The sequence below is a fragment of the Narcine bancroftii genome, chromosome 5, assembly GCF_036971445.1.
Source record: "Narcine bancroftii isolate sNarBan1 chromosome 5, sNarBan1.hap1, whole genome shotgun sequence".
Classification (NCBI taxonomy): domain Eukaryota; kingdom Metazoa; phylum Chordata; class Chondrichthyes; order Torpediniformes; family Narcinidae; genus Narcine; species Narcine bancroftii.
The window spans coordinates 10683759-10708297 of NC_091473.1; the positions used below are offsets into that span (position 1 = coordinate 10683759).

Here is a 24539-nt window from a genome sequence, read left to right on the forward strand (position 1 = left end):
AGTTTTCTTAAATTGTTTAACAATTATATTAATTTTCATACTCTCAAATTTGCCAGTTCCCTAATCCTGAAACTTGTAGGTCAATTCCAAAGTCATGCAATCTCCCTAAAATGTACCTAATTGCAAAATTAATCTCAAAACCTGCCAAATACTGATCACAGCCTGCACCAGTTGTATGTTCTGCAATAATTTTATTAGCAATCCATCTCCTTCAGCTTGTTTTACATTGCTTTTTTTTAAAAAAAACATTTCTTTCATATACATCACTCAACAAAGCTAGAAAATCTATCATTGTACTGCCCACAATACTGAAACAGAATTGGAAAATGGAAATGCTACACCTTTTCATTTATGTAGCTCCAGCAGGATATCCGGCATTGCCTGGGAAATAAAACACTCAGTTGTTGACTATATAGTTGAATCAAAATACCCAAAAATCTTCATGGTAATTCTGCACAAATATATTTTTTCTGTTTCCTGCTGCCTGCTCTTATCTGGAGGCCTGAGCACTGAGATGGGCCTGGTGGTGTTGTCCTGCTGCCTGCTCTTATCTGGAGGCCCTGGTGTTGCTGTTCAGTTTCCCGCTGCCTGCTCCTTGCATGCCTGGAAGTATCAACAGTGAGGGGCGAGACTGATGTTCCTCTGCTGTCTTTTGCTTTCTCCTTTATTTAACTCTACGGGCTTGTGAAGAGCTTCTGCCAATGTTGCTTTGCTTTTTTGGGCCCATATTGAACTGGGTTGGGTTTCTGAATGTACATTGATGCACAGCGCTGTAACTCATTGAGGTGTCCCTGGCTCAAGTTCAAATTTTTTAAAACTTTTGAACTTCATATGACGCTAAAGGTGAAATTCAATGTGGTCATGACATTCAGCATCAAATGTTACCTCGACTGAAACCCTTTAGACATTTCTAGAGTGCTCCATATTGATTTGCATGGAGAACAGACAAACAAACAGACATAAATGCACAAATATATATTAGATTTCCAATTCTTTTCCAGTAATGTGGGTAATGCATAATGAGATTTTATTGTCAATCTGAAATTCTTACTTGCCAAGCAGCTCTAGTATACATTAAATTACCACAATATGCCAAGATAGAAAAATATATAATAAATATAAAAGGATAGAAAGATAAATATTCAAGAAAAAGAATGGGAAGCTAATTCCATTAATAACTGAATAAAATAAAACCTGTGAATTCCCCAGAAATTAGCACAAGTACACTCTAGGTACAATCAAACTAAAGCAAGCTCGTATTATCCCAGAGCTTCTTTCCAGAGTCAGATACGTCTCTTTGATGGGTACTATAACACATTAATAGTTCATTCAATTTGCCAAAATATGACCCACTTGGAATTATGTCATTTTTAGAATGATTTGAACCGTGAAGTAGCTTGGTGCACTAAGTAGAGTAGCTGGCTTCACAGACACCTGGGTTCAATCCTGACCTCGGCTGTTGGATGTGCAGAATCTGAATGGTTTCTCTCTGATCAGGTAGGGTTTTCAATTTAATTTACCTTAGACATAGAGCACAGTAACAGGCCCTTTTGGCCCACAGGTCTGTGATGCCCAATGACACCCAATTGACCTACAACCCCGGTACCTTTTGAAAGGCGGGAGGAAACTGGAGCACCCAAAGGAAATCCATGCAGACACACAGAGAACATACAAACTTTTTTCAGACATCGCTGGATTGGAACCCTGGTCATTGGCTCTGTGCAGCGTTGCATTAACCGCTAAGCTAACTGTACCACCCTATCTCCCAGTGTTCTGGTTTCCTCCCAGCCCCAAAGGTTGAGCCAGTTAGTAGGTTAATTGCTAGTTGTAAATTGGCCCTGATATGTAGGGGAATGGTAGAATCTGAAGTGTTGATAGGAATGTGGGACAATAAAATTATTGCAGGTCTACATAAAAATGAGACGTTGATGGTTGGTACAGCTTTGATGGGCCTATTTTCATGTCGTATGACTTTATTTGTGGCTACCTGCCTGGAAGTGTTTAGTGATATTTGGTACACCTGGTACACATCTGCTAACGGTTATAAATAAAGATTCTCACTAAAAACAATCTGCTGGAGAAACTCAACGGGTCAAGCACCATCAGTGGGAAAAAAAGATTGGTCAACATTTTGAGTGAAAATCCTTTATCGTGTCAGGTTAACTGAAGTGAAGAAGCCAGCATAGAAGGACAGGGTGGGTGGGGATGGCATGGGGGAACCAGGTGGAGGTTAAACATGACGGACAGAGGCAGAGCATTTACAGATGCCAGACAAGGAGAGAGAGGCAAGAAAAACAAACAGGTCATGTGGAGGAAGATAAGCCCCACAGGGGGGGGCCTTCTCTTTTTTGTTACAATCTATTTATCTAAAGAAGGAAAGCATTGGTTCATGTGATTTGAATTTTGCTTACGGTAAATGAATTTAAATTCTCAAATCCAGGTCCCTTTGATGCTTGAAGTTCTCCCTTTTCTTTGAAACCCCTACATCCACAAGTAGATTGAATTTGCAGTAGGATTTTTACCTGAGTGCTATAAAATAAATTATATAAAATTATCAATCTATATTAATAATCTGGTTTGAAATTTCCATTTTTCCAACTGTAGGATCTTAGCAGTCCCATGCCTGAAAGAGTTGTGGAGGAACATTTGTAAAGGTGTACTGGGGTTCGAATCATGCACTGTCTGTGAAAACTATGTACGTTCTCCCTGTGTCTGCGTGGGTTTTCCCCAGGGGTTCCAGTTTCCTCCCACTGTTTGCAATTTACCGGGGGTGTAGGTTAATTGAGCATAACTGGCAGCACGGGCTCATGTGCCAAAAGGGCCTGTAACTGTGCTGTATGTCTAACCGTCTAAAAATGTCTAAATGTAATCCCTATAAGTGATTGCAGCATGCTGCTGTGCAGAAGGGCTAGAAAGTTCTTGTGCATGAATCACAAAAGGTTTGCAGATGCAGGAGGTTATCCAGAAGGCAAATGGAACATTGGCCTTCATTGCCAGAGGGAGAGAATTTAAGAGCAAAGGGATTATGCTGCAACTGAACAAGGTACTGGTGAGGCCACATCTGGAGTACTGTGTGCAGTTCTGGTCTCCATACTTGAGGAAGGATGTACAGGTACTGGCTTTGGAGGTTCACCGGGTTGATTCCAGAGATGAGGGGGGGGGTTAGCCTATGAGGAGAGGTTGAGTCATCTGGCACTGTACTCACTGGGATTTAGAAGAATTAGAGGCGATCTTATAGAAACATATAAAATTATGAAAGATATTGATAAGATAGAGATAGGTAAGTTGTTTCCATTGGTGGGGAAGACTAGAACTAGGAGACATAGCCTCTGGATTCAGGGTAGTAGATTTAGGACAGAGATGAGGAGGAACTGCTTTTCCCAGAGAGTGATGAATCTGTGGAATTTGCTGCCCAATGAAGCAGGTGAGATGACCTCAGTAAATATATTTAAGACCAGGTTGGATAGATTTTTACATAGTAGGAGAATTAAGGGGTATGAGGAAAAGGGAGTTGGTGGAGATGAGCCGATCATCAGATCAGCCATGATCTCATTGAATGGCAGAGCAGGCTTGACAGGCCAGATGGCCGACTCCTGCTCCTATTTCTTATGAGTAGTGTGGAATATAGAGGCACAGTCACAATATCATTGACTTTAGCAAAAATCAATCTGCTGGAGGATGTTAGCAAGTTGAGCTGAAGTGAAATCGTCAATGATTCAGGTCAACCCCTTCATCAAGCATGATCATTGAGAGAGTGAGAGATATGGGCTAGTCAGGGATTGGAGAGGAAGGGTAAAGGGTCTCAGATGGATGAAATTGGGAGGGAGGGAGAGAGAGCGAGATGGAGGAAAAACATAAACATGAAAAAACATTAAGGAGTAAGAGAGGAGGACAAATAGATCACATTAAGTGAGAGGTTGGTGTAGGTAGGGGGTGATTAGTTGGAAGAGAATCCTGGAATGTGATAAGTAAAGAGACTGATAATGGTGGCACTGGAACCACTGGGGAAGAATGAAGGGCAGGTGACATCAGATGGAGCAAGAAGGGGAAGAGAACCGGTGGGTGAAATGAGTGGCTAGAGTAGATGGAACCAGAGGGTGGGGATGAAAATGGGGAGTTGTCAGAAAGGGGACAAAGGAAGTGGGGGGGTGGCACGTAGAGGAAGCAAAAGAGATGGATCAGAAGTAGAGGGAGGAATACAGGAAGTATAGGATACCTGAAATCGGAAAATGTAACGTTGATACCAATGGGCTGCCTACTACCCAGGAGGAATATGGTGTTTCATATTTCAGATTTATTGTCAAAGAAAATACAACCCTGAGATTCTTTTTTCCTGTGGACATGGCAGAATTATCTCTAATTGGGAGTGCAAAAGATAAACTACATAGCATGAACATATAAACAAATAAAGAACTGTAAACAGATAATGAATGTAAACAAACTGACTGTGCAATAAAGAGAGAACAGAGAAAATCAACAAAGTGCAAAAGAATCCTTAAGTGAGTCCCTGATTGAGTTTGTTGTTTTTTTTTAATTATAATTTTTTATTTTTCACACTGAACCATATCAACCAAAATATATACAAACGTTTCTCATAAAATATACACTGTGGCATTTTCTCCCTCTTTTCCCCCTCCCCTCCCTCCCCCCTCCCACCCCCCCCCCCCCCAAAACCAATAAATATTCAACATATACAATACAATAAAACCATTAAACAATGTTCTCACACGATGAAAATAAACAAGAAAAATGTATCATCTACTTTTACACACTGGATCAAGTCATTTTGTCTTCTTATCATTTTAGGGGGTGGAGGTCTGAGGCAAGCTCTCTCTGTTATGTTCCATGTACAGTTCCCAAATTTGTTCAAATAATGTGACTTTATTTTTTTAATTATATGTTATTTTTTTCCAATGGAATACATTTATTCATTTCCATGTACCATTGCTGTATTCTCAGGCTCTCTTCCATTTTCCAAGTTGATGTTATACATTTTTTTGCTACTGCTAAGGCTATCATAATAAATCTTTTTTTTGCACTTTATCCAATTTGAGGCCTAATTCCTTACTTCTTATATTACTTAGAAGAAAGATCTCTGGATTTTTTGGTATGTTATTTTTTTGTGATTTTATTTTATATCTGATTTAGATCTTCCCAAAATATTTTCATTTCTCACATGCCCAAATTGCATGTATTGTTGTTCCCATTTCCTTCTTACAGTGAAAACATCTATCTGATAATGTTGGATCCCATTCTTTGAACTTCTGAGGCGTGATATATAACCTGTGTAACCAATTATACTGTATCATGTGTAACCTTGTGTTTATTATATTCTTCATAGTTCCAGAACATAACTTTTCCCATGTTTCATTTTTTATCTTTTTGTTTAAATCCTTTTCCCACTTTTGTTTAGGTTTATAGCTCATTTCATCATTTTCCTCATCTTGCAGCTTAATGTACGTGTTCGTTATAAATCTTTTAATTACAATTGTGTCTGTAATCATATATTCAAAGCTGCTTCCTTCTGGTAACCTCAGTTTGTTTCCCTATTTATCCTTTAAATAAGCTTTCAGTTGATGATATGCAAACATTGTACCGTGAGTTATTCCATATTTGTACTTCAACTCTTCAAATGTTAATAAATTATTTCCCAAAAAACAATTTTCTATTCTTTTGATTCCTTTTCTCTCCCATTCTCTAAAGGAAAGGTTGTCTAATGTAAAAGGGATTAGTGGATTTTGTGTCAATAACAATTTTGGTATTTGGTCATTTGTTTTTTTCCCTTCTAAGTGGATCTTCTTCCATATATTAAGTAAATGATGCAATACTGGTGAACTTTTATATTGCACCAGCTTTTCAACCCACTTTCCTGATGGCAGCAGTGAGAACAGAGCGTGCGCTGGGTGATATGGGTCTTTGATGATTGCTGCTGCTCTCCAATGGCAGTGTTCCCTGTAGATGTTCTCGATGGTGGGGAGGGTTTTGCCTGTGATGTCCTGGGCTGTGTCTACTACCTTATGGAGGAATTTACGGTCAGGGGTATTGGTGTCTCCATACTAGACTGTGATGCAGCCAGTCAACACACTTTCTTCCATACCTCTGTAGAAATTTGCCAGGGTTTCTGGTGTCACACCAAACCTCCACAAACTCCTGAGGAAGTAGAGGTGCTTTCTTCACAATGCCATTGGTCTGTTGGGTCCAGGAAAGATCCTCCAAGATAGTGAGTCCCAAGTACCTAAATGTGCTCACCCTCTCCACCTCTGATCCCCCAGTGATCACTGGATTGTAAACGTCTGGCTTTTCTTTCCTGAAGGCAACAATCAGCTCCTTAGTTTTGGTGACATTGAGTGCAAGGTTGTTGTTGGTGCCCCATTCAGCCAAGTGTTCAATCTCCTCCCCTTCCTTTATACAATCCACTACTGTGGTATCATTGACAAATTTGTAGATGGTTTTATTGCTGTACCAAGCTACAGTTGTAGGTGTAAAGTGAGTAGAGCGGGGGGGGCGGGGGGGCTAAGAACACAGCCCTGTGGTGCTCCTGTACTGATGGAGATTGTGGAGAAGTTCTTACCTATCTTCACTGATTGTGGTCTGGAGGTGAGAAAATCCATGATCCAATTACATCATGGAGTGTTAACTTCCAGGTCTTGGCGGTTTGAAGGGATGATGGTGTTAAATGGCGAACTGTAGTTGATAAAGAGTATCCTGATGTATGCATCTTTGCTGTCCAAATGTTCCAGGGCTTTGTGTAGAGCCAGTGAGATGGCATCTGCCATAGACCTGTTACTACAATAGACAAACTGGAATGTATCCATGTCACTGCTCAGATAGGAGCTGATGTGTTTCATCACCAGCCTTTCAAAATACTTAATTGCTGTTGATATAAGTGCTATTGGTCAATAGCCATTAAACCAGGTTACTGCACTCTTCTTGGCCACCAGAATAATTGATGCCTGTTTGAAACAGGTGGGTACCACACCCTGCTGGAGTGAGATATTGAAGATATCTGTGAATACCTCTGTAAGTTGGTCAGGAACTCCATCTGGGCTGGATGTTTTCCTTGGATTCACTCTCCTGAAGGTAGCATGCAGGTCATCCTCAGATATGGTCTAGATGGAATCATCAGGGGACATGTGGGTGAGGAAGGATGGTTCTAACCTGTTACTGTCATCAAATCGGGTGTAGAAGGCGTTGAGTTCCTCTGGGAGAGAAGCTTTGCCGTCAGCTACTTTACCGGATTTGGTTTTGTTACAGGTTATGGCATTTAGGCCCTGCCACAGCTGTTGGGTATCCCTTATTGTTTCCACTTTCATCCAGAATCTCCACTTTTCCTGGGAGATAGCTTTTCACAGGTCATACCTGCTCCTGCTGTACTGATCTGGATCTCCGGACTTAAATGCCTGTGATCTGGCTCTCAGCAAGTTCCGGTTTGTCCTCTAGTTTGCATTGCACCTTGTGAGAAACAGATGTACCTTCACAGATTTTGCTCGAGACATCATGTCATTGTCCTTATTCATGAATCTGCCTTTGTCCTTATTTGTCCTTATTCACACATCTCAACCCCCAGGACTTACTAATTCTGCAGAACTTGCTAATTCTTTCTATCACTATAAGACCCTTATTCTATTATATTTGCGTAACCCTTCCTCACACTCTTATCGGAATTCATCCTTATCGGAATTCATCCCCACTCAGCACTTACTTAACTTCCTCTAATCTAGTCTTAGTATTCCTTATTTCATTCATACTAGCTTTACTTCCTATATTCTATTATCTCTCACAATCCACACTTTTTCTTTAGCTCAGCTGAGTAAATTCTCAACTGGAAGCTTGGTCTTTTTTTCCAGCGAGTCAGCAAATGAACTGCCATCTCAGCATCATCAGACGGAGTTTGGGAAACATACATCCTTTGGATTGTAGTGATCTGACGAAGGGTCTGTTGAATTAAACACTGCACTCAAGTCATTAGGCAGGAAAGTATCATGATGGCTAAAATAACGAGTCCAACTGCTATAAGTCACCAGTAAAAAGTTCAACCGCCTGACCATTGTGACTGTTGTCATCAATCGATCTTCCACAAACACCGCCCTCAGCAGCCAACAAGTAATCGAGAGCCAGGCGGTTTTGATAAGCTGTAGCTCGTATCTGTTGTTGTTCTTCAGCCCATAAATCCAAGGCCGTCGCTGTCTGTTTGGTGATAATCTCCAAAACTGCCTGGAGTCTGATTAAACGGTTTAAATGCCAAACAGCTGTGGTACTCTGGAGCATCTGGCTCTACCAAAGCTTGAGCCGTTTACAACAGGAATCCCCCTTATAGTGATGGCCTTTAGCCTTCTGAATGTATTCGTGACCCAAATGATGATTTACAAGATGCCAAGTTGTGGGGGGGGAGCGTTTATTGTTACCTAACCTGTGAGTAGCAGCTTGTCTGCGAGCATTAGCATATACACCCCCTTCATCCCTACTCCAGGTATAGCCCTGACTAATGTTCTGCCTATCATTTTCCCACCATCTTCTTTGTACCATATTTTTAGCACTCATCTCTTTAAAATCTGTAGAGGCCGGGACGCAAACCCAATCCACTCCCCTAGGGCAGTTCTGTTTCCCTGGTCCATGTTGGGTTCCGAATACACTCTATACCTGTGCCCTGTCTGCATTCTTAAGGTAAACTTGTCCATTCCTCAAAGTAATTATCACCTCTGCTGCCCCTATTCCAGGAGGACTTAATTTCTTTCTTCTTTCTTTGGCTTGGCTTCGCGGACGAAGATTTATGGAGGGGGTAAAAGTCCACGTCAGCTGCAGGCTCGTTTGTGGCTGACAAGTCCGATGCGGGACAGGCAGACACGGTTGCAGCGGCTGCAGGGGAAAATTGGTTGGTTGGGGTTGGGTGTTGGGTTTTTCCTCCTTTTCCTTTTGTCAGTGAGGTGGGCTCTGCGGTCTTCTTCAAAGGAGGTTGCTGCCCGCCAAACTGTGAGGCGCCAAGATGCACGGTTTGAGGCGATATCAGCCCACTGGCGGTGGTCAATGTGGCAGGCACCAAGAGATTTCTTTAGGCAGTCCTTGTACCTTTTCTTTGGTGCACCTCTGTCACGGTGGCCAGTGGAGAGCTCGCCATATAACACGATCTTGGGAAGGCGATGGTCCTCCATTCTGGAGACGTGACCCATCCAGCGCAGCTGGATCTTCAGCAGCGTGGACTCGATGCTGTCGACCTCTGCCATCTCGAGTACTTCGACGTTAGGGATGAAAGCGCTCCAATGGATGTTGAGGATGGAGCGGAGACAACGCTGGTGGAAGCGTTCTAGGAGCCGTAGGTGATGCCGGTAGAGGACCCATGATTCGGAGCCGAACAGGAGTGTGGGTATGACAACGGCTCTGTATACGCTTATCTTTGTGAGGTTTTTCAGTTGGTTGTTTTTCCAGACTCTTTTGTGTAGTCTTCCAAAGGCACTATTTGCCTTGGCGAGTCTGTTGTCTATCTCATTGTCGATCCTTGCATCTGATGAAATGGTGCAGCCGAGATAGGTAAACTGGTTGACCGTTTTGAGTTTTGTGTGCCCGATGGAGATGTGGGGGGGCTGGTAGTCATGGTGGGGAGCTGGCTGATGGAGGACCTCAGTTTTCTTCAGGCTGACTTCCAGGCCTTAATACATTGTATTAATAGACTTAATACATTGTGTACAATTGGGTGGTTTCCCAAAAATTGGGAACCAGCAGAAAAACAATACAGCAAAGAATAAAAATAATATTACAGCATTTTTTCCCAGCGTAGTGTAACTTTCAGACCAGAAGGATGTGAGACTGCACGCCAGGTGGAGGGTATATTATCAACGTCTTCAGTCCGTGGATTAGCTTGTTTAATGCGTTGTATGTGAGTCCACCCGTTTTCTTTTGTTCGCACTGCAGAGTCTGTAATCAGAAGTACACAATAAATGTTTTAGTTTATGGTCTTGCCACGCTTTTAAATATACCCAATCATCAGGTTTAACAGAATGAATAGGATAGTCCAGGGGTGGGTTTTGAGCTAATAAATCCTTCTGTCTTAAGTCATACAGAGAAGTAGAAAGTCCCTGTAAATATTTAGATATGTACTGGTCATTAGCCTCAGGGGTAGGAGTATCAGTGTGGAATCCCATGTAAGGAAGACCAAACATCATTTCATATGGTGAGACAGCAAGGTCCTTCTGAGGAGCTGTGCGAGACCTAATTAAAGCTAAGGGTAAGCATTTAATCCCATACTCTAGGATTTATTGGTTCCCGATCCTCCTCTGTTAGAACATAAAATTGAACCCCAATACCTGATCCCTGTGGTCTGGTACCGATAGCCAATTGGTCCTATAAATCCTGTCCCAACAAGCAAACTCCAGCTTGGGGAACTAGTAAATATCCAGACTCTGATCCCTGCCTGGCAGATCATTCCACGCTCATCCAAATTAAATAGAGTCTTAAAGATACACATTAATTCATCCCAGGTATTTTTATTAGGTCCCAAAAATTGATCTAATTGTTCTGCACATCCCTGAGGGTCTTCTATCAGAGAGGTCATTTCCTTCTTAAAATTGCGCACCTCAGTACTAGTCAAAGGCACATTTACAAATTTGAGACCCCCTGCATCCCCTCCCAAGCGAACCTCTCGTAAAGGTCTCATCCAGTTTGTTTCTGGCTTATCTCCTCCTCTATGATGGTTAAGTTCCTGCCCTTTGGGAGACAAATCAAAGACTCCTGCCCTTTCCTCCCGAAGGGCCTCACACTGTTCTTCTGAATGACCCTCACAATCAAAGTCTCCTCCCTCTCGTGTCAATTGAGGCGGTAATTTTGCACTCTGTAAGCGAGTCATCATACCACTCCTACTTTCTCCTTCTTTCTGTAACTGTGGAGGGGGAGGGGAAGGTGAAGAAGGATAAAGCGTAGGGGAGAGGGAGGGGATGGGAGCTGGCACAGGGGAAACATGAGGTGGAGGAAGGGAATGTAACACATCCCATCCCTTTACTTCGGGGGCAGAAGGTTCCTCATCCTTCTTATTTGTATCTTTCTTCTCGACCAATATCATCTGATTAAATGATTCACTAAGCCAACAGGCTGCATATTCCCTACTCCCGGTATTGTCTCCTTGATTTTGGTAGAGCCAGATGTTCAATGCCTGACACATCCAGTCCTCGTCGGATCTGAACTTTGGCCAATATACTGAACTCCCTTTTATCGGATTCTTAACCCATTCCTGACAACAATACCTGACCATGGTCTGCTTATCCTTCCCACGGGTTTTCCCCGCACCCCAATCAGATAACATTAATCTTAACAGACTATGTTTAGGTATCTGATCTTTCCGTCCTTCTTCAGGACTGTTTCCCTAGCTACTTACTCCTCCCATACTAACAGGTAAATAAATTCCTCTTACCGGGATCCAGTAGCTATTCCTAGCGTGCTTCCTTAACGTTCTCCCGTCGTTTGATCTCAAAGCCTCTTCTCGGATATCACTCGCTTCGTCCACTGACCAGTCACCTGTCGTCCGGGAGTCCAGCTCAATCAGCCGGGGTGCACCTACCCCCGTCGTCGGGCACTCTGTCAGTGGAGGGAGTGCGATCCCGGACGAACCCCCATTTGTGAGGAACAGATGTACCTTCACAGATTTCGCTCGAGACAAAAATTGAGAACAAAGAACATTTATTGTACAACAGTGCAAAGTTGGGTGCTTCCCCTCACCATGGGAATACACACACATACTGGGGCTCAGCCAACTTGTATACAGTTCATTTCAGTGCAGAGGTACCTTCCCCCCCTAACATTCTTCTGCCTCCTGGATTGGTTTGGCATTTGGTAATTCTGTCTGCCTAGGTGCTGTTTCTGTAAACTTGAAAGACCATGGGGTATCCTGTCTGGGTCCCATCATGTCATTGTCCTTATTCATGAATATGCCTTTGTCCTTATTCACACATCTCAACCCCCAGGACTTACTAATTCTGCAGAACTTGCTAATTCTTTCTATCACTATAAGACCCTTATTCTATTGTACTTGCGTAACCCTTCCTCACACTCTTATCGGAATTCATCCTTATCGGAATTCTTCCCTACTCAGCACTTACTTAACTTCCTCTAATCTAGTCTAGTATTCCTTATTTCATTCATACTAGCTTTACTTCCTATATTCTATTATCTCTCACAACCTCAATGTGGTAGTGGAGAATGCCAAGGATGGTCAGGCTGTTGTTGGAATGGGAAGGAGGAAATAAAATGGCAAATCATTGAGAATTCAGGTTTGCCAATTATGACAGAGCACAGGTTCTCTGCGACTGGTCTCCAAGTCTGCACTAGGTCTGGTTGATGTAGAAGAGGCCACATCAGGAGGAGTAGGTGAAGTCTAAGGGCTGAATGGTGACTGTTGGAATCTAGGGGTTAAAACAGTATGAAATAAATGATTAATTAATAAGTGTATATTTACTGCATGGTTCAGGGAAAAAGGAATGTGATTAAGTGGCAATCACAGCATGGAGCAAAGCTGGCTGAGCAAAATTGTCTGCTCCAAAATACAGGGAGAGGAAATGCATAAAATGATTTAGGAGGAATGCTCAAACTAAAGGAGGTGGTGAGTAGCACAGGAGACACAGGCCAGATCAGAACAAAGAATGGCCTGCAAGAAACATAGGGAATGGAAAACCAGTCTAGGAGGAAGATTAAGGCAGGAGGAGGTGTTAAAGAGAACAGCAGAAATTGGCCGGACAAGAACAGAATGGTGATTAGAAATATCTGGGGATGAATTAATTTCTGATCAACACAACAGGACAGTCTGGCCTGGAGGATTAAGATGGGAGTGCTACACCCCAGATATCTGCAAAACAGGAGATGACTTGTGATAACCCTTATGCAAAAAGATCTAGCAAAGGAAGACAACTTTTGTTCTGTATGATAATGAAATCTAGCAAAGGAAGCCAACTTTTGTTCTGTATGATAAGGTTGACCTATATAAACTGAACCAACTGGACAATAGGGGTCAGTCTTGGGGAGTAGCTCACTGTGCAGGTGACCTATGAACTAATGAGTGACCCAGAGCTCTGTTAAGTTTTATTCTTGTGCTGTGTAATAAATTGACTGTTGAACCGAATACCTTCTCCTATCACTTCATTCAAAGAACACGCTGGACTCATACTACACATAGACTAAATTAAGAGTAAGGTAAAGCCAGAGTCCGACAATTTGGTGACCCCGACGTGATGAAGATGGAGAAGTGACGGAAGAAAAAGATACAAAACACCGGTCGATTGTGGTGTGGTGATAACAACAAGTGACCATCCTACAAAGGGAGGTAAGCAGACGCCTGTTTTAACGAAGTTCTGCTATTGGCAAAGATAAATTGTGTGTTGTCACTACTCTGCAAAAGCCCTCGTTAAAGCCAAAGAATAAAACAAAAGGGGGTTGGAGTCCCCCTAGTAGAACGGGGTTGGAGACCCCTGTAGTAGAAGGGGGTTGGAGTCCTCCTAGTAGAACGGGGTTGGAGTCCCCTGTAGTAGAAGGGGGTTGGAGTCCTCCTAGTAGAACAGGGTTGGAGTCCCCTGTAGTAGAAGGGGGTTGGAGTCCTCCTAGTAGAACGGGGTTGGAGTCCCCTCGTAGCGATCTCGAGAGATAGCTTTAGACACTTGGCCAATTAGAATAAGGTGTATGGTGATGGTTATTTGCTTCTATAGTGTGTAATAAGTATTTGATTAAGGATCGTGTGCCATAGTAGTGTATAAGTATCTGTATAAGTTGCATTGTGATGGTTATTTGTTTTCATAGTGTGTAATAAGTATTTGATTAAGGATCGTGTACCATAGTAGTGTATAAGTATCTGTATAAGGTGCATTGTGATGGTTATTTGTTTTCATAGTGTGTAATAAGTATTTGATTAAGGATCGTATACCATAGTAGTGGATAATCAGTATCTGTATAAGGTGTATTGTTTTATAGTTATTTGCTTCTATAGTGGATAAGTATCTGTTTAGGAATCGTCTAGTGTATCATAATAGTTTATAATAAGTATTTGTTTAAGGATCGTGTGTAGTGTGCCGCTGGTGTTCATAATAACATGGGAAGGGACGAAGTATATTGCAGGGTGTCAAAATCCTACCGGGGAGAGACCCAGTGAAGTACGAAGTCTAAAGGGTTAAAGATCAGAACGGAGATGGAAGGAGTAAATAGGGATGTAGGGCAAGAGCTCGGGGGAGACAGAGGGGTTCCCCCATCTGTAAACCGACAGTGGAAAAAAACAAGGAATCAATTACTGGGAGGATTACTGAAGGGAGAGGAGGTACAGGCTATGGCACGGTACGAACAGATATGGAGAGAGCTGCAGAATCAGGGGAAGGTACCACGAGGGTTTGAAAAAATCCGGCTGGTACTGTACTTAGGAGAAGCAGAGAGGGAAGCAGCCAAGGAGGTACAGGAACATGAGGCAAAAGGACAAGGATCTATATGGAATAGAAGTAGGTTTAAACAACAGAGAGATGTGAAGGAACAGAGAAGGGCAGATTTACACATTATGACATTGGCTTGCATGGCTGTGGAAGCGAACCTTCAACATAATATTAAAAAGGGACCCCTATCATAAAGGAGAAAACGGGGGAGGTTAAGCCGTCAGCCCCGCTATATCCAAAGTTACCAGAGACATTGCCACCACCTTATCCTATTCCCCAGATGCCAACGATGCAAATAAATGAGGGAATAGTGAATGTCACTGAATTAGCAGGTCACGAACTCCAGGAGGCGAAGGAGAGACTTAAGAGAGTTATGCAGGAAAGGGTGGAGGAAATGAAGGAGTTAACAAAGGAAATACAGAATGATGTATGTAAAGTAAGGGAAACTAGTATGCGACTGGAAAAAACAAATGAGAGAGAGCAAGAACAGACACTTGAGAATGCCTTCTCGGTAGGAATGTCAGAGGATCACACCACCCCCACTCCTCACAATAGACAAAAGGAGTCAGAGGATGAGGAGATCTCGACTTTTTTGAGTCAGTGTAGGGAGAGTTGGACTGATAAAGCAGGAGTACACCCAGCCACAGATCCCTTGCAGACTACACTCTTTAGGGCTGCAGTAACGAGTGGACTGCCAGCTGTAGTTAGGGAGGCATTAGAGAATAACCCTGATATTCCTGGCTGCTCGAGTGAGCAATGGGAAAAACATTTGACCCATCACATGAAACGTTACAGGGCTAAGCAAAAGGAGGACAAACATACTATGGAGTCGGCACAAGTGCAACTCCTTAAGCTTCAATTGGAAGAGGCTAGAAAAAAGGCAAACGAGGCAAAAAAGATTTCCTCAAAGGGTGCGAACCAGATGATTCAGCAGCCAACGCAGCCACCACAAGGGAATAATATGAGTTGGCACCCGGCCCCATATTGGGCACCGGGTCCCACCTATGTGGCCAGAATGGGAGGTCCAATGGGGGGATTCCGAGTAAGAGGGAGAGGTCGGGGTGCTCCATGAATGCAACCAGCCGTATGTTTTGTATGCGGTCAGCCAGGACACTGGAAGAGAGACTGCCCCCTGGCTTGGGATCCTCGGGACACTGGTGGAAGGGGATATGGACCACCACAAAATGAGCATTGGGTCCAGCCCCAGAGATCGTCAGTGCCACCCCCGGTACATCAGGCACCCCATGCGGCTTTAGCTCCAAAGAGACAATTCCCTTTGCTGACAGAGGAGGAGCAATATTGCCCACAGTGACGGAGCCCGAGCACCCACGAGCAGGCTAGGTTGGCAGACCCTTTCCTGCAGATTAAAGTTACGGACATGGAAGTATCCTTTTTAGTGGATACGGGAGCCAGATTTTCAACACTCACTGGCACTGAATTTCAAGATAAAACATCATCCTCTAGCGTCCAGCTGATAGGGTTCTCGGGTACACCAGAAAATCTGCCGTTTTCTACACCACTAGTCACTTCTGTGGCGGGACAGACTTTTACACAACAATACATTTTGTCAGCCAGGTGCCCTACCAATCTCTTGGGCAGAGACCTGTTGGTCAAGTGCGGACCATCGATCCTTTGTGGACCCAGCGGAATAGAGATCACCTTTCCAAATGGATATTCTATGAACTGTTCATTAACTACACTGCATTCCAGTTCTCAGATGTTGTTGGCGGCAGCTGGAGGATCCATCCGCGTCTGAGGGACAATGGGCTGACATTTACTGGGGGCAGTTGCAACCAGAGGACCCACAAAAGGGAGGGCTGCTAAAGCTTTATAATCAATGGAAGCCGTGGATCCAGGCGTTACACCCGTATACCCCTCCCTCGGACCCTCCCCAAATGACCCTCTTTTACGATAGGGATGGGGATGAAATGTATCAGCATGCCTTTTATGAAGAGGTAGAGGGCTTGCTATGGGAAATTAATTCGGACTACATAGTGGTAGGAAAGGAGGGAGTGGCCGCTGCGGAGGCACTGACATCTGAACAGCTGGAATGGTATGAGATGGCAGGTGAGGCCATTCCTCATGTCACCCTTGCAATTGGCACTACTCATCAGGCAAAAGATTTGGAACCGATGTGTCGGAACTTGAGGTCCCTGAGTGACTGGTCTGACACCCAAATACCGACAGTGCAGTTCTCCTCATCTGGTCAGGCATACAAAATTATGTCTCCAACATATGATCAAGTCCTCCTTGAGCATAGACAGATTGAACGCTTTCATGGTAGAGAGAAGATGGATCACCCCGACTCGGCCCCTATGCTAGATTCTCTCCCTGAGAACCTGTGGTCAGTGGGATCAGCAGATGTGGGTTTTTGTCAGCAGGTTGATCCCATAACCTTCGAACTGTCAGATTACACCCCTATTTGGCAGATGCAGTATCCCCACAAACCTGAAGCTGAGGAAGGTTTGGCAAAGACCATTGATGGCCTTATGTATTCAGGGGTGTTGGAACATTCGCGTTCTATTTGGAATACACCCATTTTACCTGTTCCTAAACAAGACACGGGCAAATATCGGATGGCCCATGACTTAAGGCGCATCAATGGTATTGTGAGAACACCCACAGTTCCAGTACCAAACCCATATACTGCCATGACTGCTTTAACCCCCAACCACAAGTGGTTCTCTTGCATAGATTTAGCGAATGCTTTCTTTTGCTTGCCGCTGGCAGAACCATTAAGAGATGTGTTTTCGTTCACGTATAGAGGTAGAAAGTTGCGGTATACTAGGCTTCCGCAGGGCTTTATTTTATCTCCAGGGATTTTCAATCAGGTGTTGAAAGAACAGCTGGGGGGGCTAGCACTGCCAGGTGGGGTAGTTCTGATCCAGTATGCAGATGACATCCTATTAGCAGCAACTGATCATACTTCCTGTTGGGAGGCCACCTGTCTCCTGCTAGTGCAGCTGTTCAAGGCAGGCTTTAAAGTCTCTCGCTCAAAGCTGCAATGCTGCAGACAGGTGGTCACCTTTTTAGGTAGAATGGTCTCAGCGAAAGGCACAGGGATTTCCCCTGCACATCGAACAGCGATACTACATCATCCAAAACCAAAGACAGTAAAAGAGATGCTTTCGTTTTTGGGTTTGTCAGGTTATAGTAGGCAGTTTATCCCATCGTATGGTGAGTTGACACATCCACTGCGAACTTTGGTGAATGAGCAGGGGATGAGGAATCTGGGAGCTACACTTGATTGGACTGCACAGGCTGAGATGAGTTTTATTCTATTGAAGCAAGCTCTTACAACAGCTACAGATTTGGCGATTCCAAATTATAAACTGCCTTTCTTTTTGGATGTTTCTGAAAAAGCACACACAATTGATGGTGTTCTTTTTCAGAAAAAAGGGGGTGGAAGATGTGTGCTCATGTATGTGAGTATCACACTAGACCCAACGGAAGACAGACACCCACCATGTACGAGACATGCAGCGGGAGTAGCAAAGATTTTACAAAAGGTGGCACACATAGTAATGGGACATGGCCTGACGGTATTAACAACACATAGCATTGTAGCATTTGTGAGCTCGACAGCATTTACAATGACTTCACTAAGGCAGACGAGACTAGAAAAGATCCTGAATGCTCCAAATGTTACATTTACCCATGAAGGCATTAACATGGCAGACAATATGGGAGAGGGAGAACCACACTGTTGTGAGAAGAGGGGAGTGAAGGATATTAAAATAAGACCTGACTTACAGGCTACACCCTTAAGAGAACCAGATGAAACCTTGTTTACAGATGGGTGCTGTTACAGACACCCCACAGATGGATTGAAAGCTGCCTATGCGGTGGTACGAAAAACTACAGGAGGATTTGAAGAAATCATTACAGGGACAGTGAGAGGAAAGGAGTCAGCACAACTCGCAGAACTACAGGGAATGATAGCAGCATTAGAATGGGCAGAAGGGAAGGAGGTCAATATATATACAGACTCGGCATATGTGGTAGGGACAATACAGGTTGAGCTTAGTCAATGGATTAGAAGTGGGTTTTTAACAGCAGCAATGACCCCAATTAAACACGAGAAGGATGTTAGGAAACTGGCTGAGGCCCTCCTGAAACCAAGGGCATTAGCAGTTCTTAAATGTAAAGGACATGATAGAACAGATACGATGGTGGCTCGGGGAAATCAGGAAGCGGACATGGCCGCTAAAAGGGCAGCAGGATACGGCCCTCAGTTTATTATGATACAGGCAGACAGAACAGCACATGACTTATTACCACCGTGTAGGGTAGAAGTAATAGTACAGGAACAAGCAAAGGCATCACCTCAGGAAAGGATGGTATGGGAGGAAAGTGGGGCAACCAAGGATCAAGGACTATGGAGATCGATAGACGGGAGGCCAGTTTTACCATCTGGACTCATGAAACCCCTCCTCGAGGAGGCGCATGGGCTAACACACTGTGGAAAGAAGCAGATGATAAGGTACTTGATACATTGGTGGCACCCCTTCCTGCCGGCGATGGTGGAGAACCATATTAGAGAGTGTGAGGTATGTATAGCTTTCAATGTAAAGGCGACTGTAAAGCCACATGAAGGTCAGTTCCCGCTACCTAAGTTACCAGGGCAGGAAATCGTACTTGATTATACGGACATGATTGAGAGGGTAAGTGGCTATCGATACCTCTTAGTAGCAGTAGATGTGTTCACAGGGTGGCCGGAGGCAATCCCTGCCAAAAGAGAAGATGCAAGGACGGTATGTAAATTCCCGATCAACCAGTATATTCCGAGACACGGATTTCCTAGAAAAATTAGGTCTGATAATGGAAGTCATTTTAAGAATAATGATCTACAGGAGGTAGAAGCAATGTTGGGATTGAAACATGCCTTTGGAACGGTGTACCATCCGCAATCCCAAGGGAAAGTGGAGAGGATGAACCAAACAATAAAAAGTAAGATCGGGAAAGTACAGGCACGGACCAAACTAAATTGGGTGGATGCGTTGCCCCTGGCATTGATGTCAATAAGGAGTTCGGTAAGTTCTGTGACAGGATTTACTCCATATGAACTACAAACAGGGCACCAGTTTCCAGGACCGGGAGCCGGAATTCAGACTACGAAGAATGAGGTAAGCTCAATGGGATGCAAGCTTTATTATGAAAAACTAACGGCTCTGGTGTCAGATTTTTCACAACAGGTCACAAGTCCCAACAGAGAAGGGGAAACACCGATACCTTCAGTCGCGGAGTGGGTTCTGCTAAAGGTCATCAAAAGAAAGTGGTCGGAGCCCAGATGGACAGGACCCTACAGAGTGGTGGAGAGGACGTCCCACGCGGTTCGACTACAAGGAAAAGGCGAGACGTGGTATCATTGGAGTCAGTGTGCAGCAACGGACCCACCGACACGGACACTGGAACAGATTCGAACGGAGGTGACTGAGAACCTGTGAAGCAACCACGGACTAAGAACACTTAACGTCCCTTTTTAAAGAGACTATTGGACTACGGTGACTGTGTATCAGTGGTTGACGGCATAATCGATTTATTGGCATCAAAACAATGAAGGGAGCTGTGATGGACACTATGTGGGGACTATGGGTGATGTTGTTCCTAGCCCTTGAAGCATCTGGAGAAGGAAACAACTGTACAAAGTGTTTGTGGTCAGCCTGGGAGGCCCATAACGAACCGAAACAGTACTTTGCGGATTGGACTGACGAAATGTGTTCATAATGGCCAAGTTTGTGAGGTTAAGTTTAACAAGGGGTCGTAGATGCCGGTCCTTGCAAAAACTCCTGAGGTCTTGGTCCCATAAGTTAACTGGTGGTTGGTCTCATTTTCATGAGACCAAAAGGGGGACTGTTGGAATCTAGGGGTTAAAACAGTATGAAATAAATGATTAATTAATAAGTGTATATTTACTGCATGGTTCAGGGAAAAAGGAATGTGATTAAGTGGCAATCACAGCATGGAGCAAAGCTGGCTGAGCAAAATTGTCTGCTCCAAAATACAGGGAGAGGAAATGCATAAAACGATTTAGGAGGAATGCTCAAACTAAAGGAGGTGGTGAGTAGCACAGGAGACACAGGCCAGATCAGAACAAAGAATGGCCTGCAAGAAACAAAGGGAATGGAAAACCAGTCTAGGAGGAAGATTAAGGCAAGAGGAGGTGTTAAAGAGAACAGCAGAAATTGGCCGGACAAGAACAGAATGGTGATTAGAAATATCTGGGGATGAATTAATTTCTGATCAACACAACAGGATAGTCTGGCCTGGAGGATTAAGATGGGAGTGCTACACCCCAGATATCTGCAAAACAGGAGATGACTTGTGATAACCATTATGCAAAAAGATCTAGCAAAGGAAGACAACTTTTGTTCTGTATGATAATGAAATCTAGCAAAGGAAGCCAACTTTTGTTCTGTATGATAAGGTTGACCTATATAAACTGAACCAACTGGACAATAGGGGTCAGTCTTGGGGAGTAGCTCACTGTGCAGGTGACCTATGAACTAATGAGTGACCCAGAGCTCTGTTAAGTTTTATTCTTGTGCTGTGTAATAAATTGACTGTTGAACCGAATACCTTCTCCTATCACTTCATTCAAAGAACACGCTGGACTCAGACTACACATAGACTAAATTAAGAGTAAGGTAAAGCCAGAGTCCGACATGATGAGAGAAAGGAGGCATATGAGCACATCCTGCAGTTGCAAAGGGAAATGCCAAGGATCATGTAGATTTGACAAGGAAGTCACTGAAGGCAGGTACCTGCAAAAGGCAGAAAGGGGTGCAGAGGGGTAGATGTGAATGGAGGAGATCTTGAGCAGTTGGCGGAAATAATGCAGGATAATGATGGGGTAAAAAGTGAGGACCAGGGGAATTCTCATCTTTATTCTGTCCAGTGGGAATAGGGTGAGAACAAAACTCTGAAAAGTGGAGGAAATGAAGGCAAGGGTTTCATCAACCTCAGTAAAGAGGAAACCACAATCCCTAAAATAGAACTTTTCTGATATCCAAGAACTGAAGGCTTTATCTTGAGAGCAGTTGAGGAGAAGGAGAAAAATTAACAGTTTTGTCTCCTGAGATGGAGACAGACCAATCCAGAAAGGAGAGAGAAGTGTCAGAAATGGTCAAATAAAATTTGAGAGTAGGTGGAAGTCAGCAGCGAAGATAATAAAGTTGACAAGTTCAGCCCAGTTGAAGAAGCAACCAGGATGCAATATAACAGAGAACAGCTCTATGCTGCCTACAAAAGACAAGAATAACTCACGTGAATCCCCATGGTGCCGTAAAACATGAAAGTCTGCAGACACCGTGGTTAAATTAAAAGCACAAAGCTGGAGAAACTCAGTCGGTCAAACAGTGTTCTTCATGAAGTTCCTTGTACCTTGATTAAGTGCTCCAGCCCAGAATGATGGTAATGTATCGTTATTTTAGTTGTATAAAGTACACCGTTTGACCAGCTGAGTTTCTCCAGCATTGTGCTTTTACAAATGCCCGTGGCAACGCCTTTGATTTGTCTGAAGTGAGAGGAGTCAAAAGCGAAGTTGTTCTGGGTGAGAACAAGTTCTACCAGGTGGATGAGAATATTGGTTATGGGGAACTGGTTACATCTTCCTTGTTGAAAAAAGTGAAAGGGGGTGTGCTTTAAGATTTTCCTGCTGGGGGCTGGAAGTGCATAGGACTGGACATCCAAGGTGTCAGGAAAGTTGTCAAAATAGTGGAGGTGTCCAGAGGTAGGTGGGAAGGAACTGGATAAGGGGAGTCAAGGTGGAATCAAAAACCCCTTTTACACAGCCAATTAAAGCCAGGAATTAGCCACCTTTCAAGTGCTTCACCTAGCTGGGTGAACGTATCAAAGATAAGGGTGGCCATTTCAAACTTACCAAAATGGAGGACATGCAGGGCAGGGTTGGTGCCAGAATGAGTCTTATAGCATTAGGATAACCAGGAGGGGCGTGGGGAGGCTCAGTCCAATACTCGTAAACTCGATTGGGGGGGACGGGAGATGCTGGTATTTACCTGCTGAATGAATATTAACATCCTCGAACGTAGCAGATTAAAGTGTTGCTTTTATTGCGTGGAGAGTCACTAGCATCATGCTAGACACAGGCAGGTCAGCATCAGAAACTCTCTTGGGGGGGTGCTGCCATTACATCCATTCACTTCGTCCACTGCCATCACATTTCCCCCCTCATTCAATTTGTGTGCTGCCATCACACTTCCCACTTCACTGTGTGCATAACATGGCCGCGCACACTGCAATTAATGGGTAAGTGCCTTTTCTGCCCCTTAATTTGTCCTCCATTTGGGGGTAGTGGGGTTGCAGCCCCAAATGGAGGACAAATTAACGTCTGGCTCGAGTTGGCATCAGATGGAGTATGGAGGGATGAAAAGTTGGACTGTCCGGCCTAAAACCGGAAGTCTGGCCACCCTAATCGAAGGCGGATGGGGGTGGTGGGGGGTGTATGAACTTTCCCGGCTTTAATCTGCCAAGGTAGGTAGTGTCCACCTCTTTTGCCTTGGGAAGCCAGCTTGCTGTGTAAAAGGGCTTCTCTTCTGTGTGAACAAGCAAGGCGGCTTCCAGAGACAGGTTGTGCATACAGCATTAATGCAGCCTTTCACAGTAGAAGGAAACAAATCCAATTGGACAAGAGCAGGAAGAATAATAATATTATAGGAAGAATAGGCCTATCAGGTCAGTCCTGGGGGGGGGGCCAGGAAGTACACACCAATCAAGTTAGAGTTCTAGGTGGAGAGGGGCGGAAAAAGAGACGGTGGCGATGATTGACTTACTGTTTAACCAATTAGATTCCAGCTCGCCTTTTCTTTCCGAAATGAAAGCCTGCAATTGACTCGGTTCCTTGATCGGTAGGGTGGAGGCAGCGGGGGCTCCCTCTGCCGGCTGGGCTGGGGAAACCACTGAAGGCGGGCCGGAGCAGCGTCGTGGCGGGAGACTAGATGGGCGTTGTGAGCCGACCCACAGAATTCCTGCATGACCCCAGACAACAATCAACAAGCTGCTGTAACGGAAGTTGCCCATCATTTAGGTGGGTCGCAAAGGCGGCGTTGCGTCGGCTCGTTGGTCTAGGGGTATGATTCTCGCTTTGGGTGCGAGAGGTCCCGGGTTCAAATCCCGGACGAGCCCAACTTTTCTTACTTCTTTACTTCAATTCTTCATTTTTAAAATGAGTGAAAATTGAAATCTAAGCACTCCAACCAATTACCTTTGACTCAAGAATCTAACAAAGTGTTGGAATAAAATTAACAAATTGGGTTAAAACAAAAGGCAAATCATTGCAACGCCACGGTTAAAAAAGTAGGGCTCGTCCGGGATTTGAACCCGGGACCTCTCGCACCCAAAGCGAGAATCATACCCCTAGACCAACGAGCCGCTGCACGAATGAATCAGCTTGACTTTATATGAAATCAATACAGTAAATAGAATGCTATATGATGATTTGTGGGCGGAGTGTTGATCTCATCACGTTGCTCAAGTCCAAACCACGATTTAACCTGCTCAGTTTCTCCGACATTTTGGTTTTATTGAGGATCCATAAAATAGTAATTGATGACAACTCTGAAGTGTTAATTAAAATGGGCTCGTCCGGGATTTGAACCCGGGACCTCTCGCACCCAAAGCGAGAATCATACCCCTAGACCAACGAGCCATAAAAAGTAACTTTCTACCTGGCCTTAAAAATGTCAGGCAACTGAAAATGAGTTAACAATGTAATAATTTTTAAATCTGCATGTAAAAGACTAGAAGCAGACCAGACTATCTCTAGAAGGAGCAGCAGAGTTAACCACAGCTGGGATGACTTCAGATATACAACTGCTTAGCCACAGAGCAAATGAATAAACTGCAAGAGGAACTCTGTGACAAATCTGTGGAGGGAGAGGAATAATCCACATTTTGCTTCAGGAATGGCCAATATCAGGAGGGAAAGCTGCAAGGTGTGAGTACTGGTCTCCTTACTGATAGTGGCAGTGCGCTTACGTCGATACGGAATGGTGTAAGGATGTTGCACAAGTCTCCGGTCACTGTTCAACGATGGTGGAATTTGTGACGGTCCTCATGGTTGGAGTGTGCATCCTCCCCCAGCGCTAATGGTGAACTGGGAACTGTATGGGGCTATAAACGAATTGCAAACCG

The 24539-nt window shown here is 44.1% G+C and overlaps 1 long non-coding RNA gene and 3 other non-coding genes across 4 annotated transcripts; 1 reads left to right on the top strand and 3 right to left on the bottom strand.

Annotated features, from left to right (window-relative positions):
- Positions 1-9600: 9600 nt before the first annotated feature.
- Positions 9601-23378, bottom strand: LOC138762623 (uncharacterized). The gene is made up of 3 exons (XR_011356978.1): positions 23180-23378; positions 11399-11634; positions 9601-9909 (listed from the first exon to the last, which is right to left on the bottom strand). It is a non-coding gene; the product is annotated as an uncharacterized lncRNA (long non-coding RNA).
- Positions 23379-23459: 81 nt separating this feature from the next.
- Positions 23460-23531, top strand: trnap-ugg (transfer RNA proline (anticodon UGG)). The gene has a single exon. It is a non-coding gene; the product is annotated as a tRNA-Pro (tRNA).
- A 174-nt stretch (positions 23532-23705) lies between these two features.
- On the bottom strand, positions 23706-23777 carry trnap-ugg (transfer RNA proline (anticodon UGG)). The gene has a single exon. It is a non-coding gene; the product is annotated as a tRNA-Pro (tRNA).
- Positions 23778-23982: 205 nt separating this feature from the next.
- On the bottom strand, positions 23983-24054 carry trnap-ugg (transfer RNA proline (anticodon UGG)). Its single transcript has one exon. It is a non-coding gene; the product is annotated as a tRNA-Pro (tRNA).
- Positions 24055-24539: the final 485 nt, after the last annotated feature.